The following is a 2191-nucleotide window of genomic DNA, read 5'->3' on the forward strand; positions in this document are numbered from 1 at the left end:
TTAACCTGTACTTCGCTTGGGTTTTTATTTATAAATTAATTGGTAACCCATACAATGCACTTGCATATTAAATGGTCACTGCAACAACCTTCTGAAACTCGTTAATTTAACCTCAAAAGGCCATTCACCAAGTTCTTCTACAACTTACTTTATAATCAATTAATCATGGTTCTTTGCTTTCTTAAGTATTTCTCAAATGGGTTGAATCAGTTCCTAACTATAAGTGCGTTTTGAAATGTTCATGGATTATGGATCATGTAACGTTTTAAATCGATAAATAAAAGCTTAGCACACCAAACTAAATGATGAATTCTATAAAACCTTTTTTTTTTTTTTTTTTTTTAACTTTCACTGAATGGAACTATTGTAAAACAACATGAACAAAATATAACAAAACAAAATATTCACATTCATCATACCATAGGGCTTGAGTGACTTCCCCAATAAAGTTAATAAGGGAAAAATGGCAATTTCAAATTATTGGCTAAAAGCTATCTACCTGTTATTGATACTCTTATTTACTCAATTGAACACCACATCCATTCTCTACATATTTGCCAAGAGCTTCTAGATGTCCTCTACAACTATTCGCATCTCCCAAGCCATATAAAGACATAGATCTTATTTCCAAGCTCCATTTTCCATGGCTCTCTATGGTGTTGTTGATGAAAGAAGCGTTGGATATATGCCAGAATGGAAATTAGATATTTATACTGTTTCAGTTTTCTTAGTGATATGGCCGGGAAGAGGAAAAGGTATGCACATTTTGGGAGTTGAAGGAAATGTAACAGCTAATTAATCATATGAGTACAATAACTAAATATGTAGATTGAACCAAAAAAAAAAAAAAATGTAGATGAAAAAAAAAAAAAAATGCAAAAAAAACGAAATCAAAGGTGGGCTAATCGAATTCATTTAAGTTGTATTTTTTTTTTTTTTTTTTTTTTTACTTTTATTATTTTTTTTTTTTTCCAAATTTGAGCATTGTAATTGCAGCATCTTTCCATTTAAGTTGTATTAATTGCATTTTCATTTTTCACTTGAATTTTATAATTGCTATATTCATTGACAATTGATTTATTGCTGTCATATTTTTCGAGTTTTTAGCATTTTAATTGTAGCGTCATTTTATGCTCCTCTCATATGTTGTAACTTTTTAGTTCTCTCTCTCTCTCTCTCTCAAAAAAAAAAAAAAAAAAAAAATCTTTTTAGTTTTCCCCCACAATCTGAAGTGTAATACCAAAGTACAGTGAGTCTAAATCTTTTTTCTAATTTTGCCTACTCCACTTTAAACTCCACCAATAAAAGTTTGCCACATGTCTACCTAAATAATCAAGTTATAGTTTTATGCCTTTATTATTTGATACCTAAAATAAATAACAGTAAATATATTAAAATAAACAAACCACCAACGCCAAGACATCCCCACAATCGGTCCTCCACCACCACCTTCATCAGCAATAGGAGCAACAGATCGCCAACATCGTCACCGCCGACCAACCACCATCACTACCTTGCTAGCGACAGTAGCAAGAGATCAAAAGCTATAGAGAATTGCCGGCAACATTAACCCCACCGGTCATGGCCATCCACCTCTACTGGGTCCGCACCAACTCCTTATTTTCAAATCCAAATATGTTACCCTTAGAAATCAAAGCGATCCAGAAGAGACACTTTCTCTCACGTTGCTTTCTTTCTCGTCAATTTGGTCTCAAACAAACAAAACAATGGCCTTAGAATTTTGTTCCAAGTTCAACTTTCATTGTCTACGAGTGGAAGGTCCACTATCCCATATGAACAATTTATGGACAATGGGTATAAGCCATGGTGATTTTTTATGGAATTTTGGTAGGTGATTCCATGAATCACAAATAATAATACTCATTAATTCATGGATTTGAAAACAAGGAGGAGGTGGTGTGGACCCCATGGAGGTGGATGGCCGTGATTGGTGGGGTTGATGTTGCCAACGATCTCTTGTAGTGGCATCGGAAAAAGTGAGGGTGGTGGACTGGTGGTGATGGGAATGTGTTGGTTTTCTTTTTGTTTTATTTATTTATTTTATTTAGATAACTAAAATGAGTAAAATGCATAAAATTAGGGTTTACTTAAATAACCAGACACTTAACACATTTTTATTAGTGGAACATAAAGTGAAGCATGAAAAGTGAAACAGAAGATTTGGACTCAA

The sequence above is a fragment of the Quercus suber genome, unplaced genomic scaffold (genome assembly GCF_002906115.3).
Source record: "Quercus suber isolate HL8 unplaced genomic scaffold, Cork oak 2.0 scaffold_44, whole genome shotgun sequence".
Classification (NCBI taxonomy): Eukaryota; Viridiplantae; Streptophyta; class Magnoliopsida; order Fagales; family Fagaceae; genus Quercus; species Quercus suber.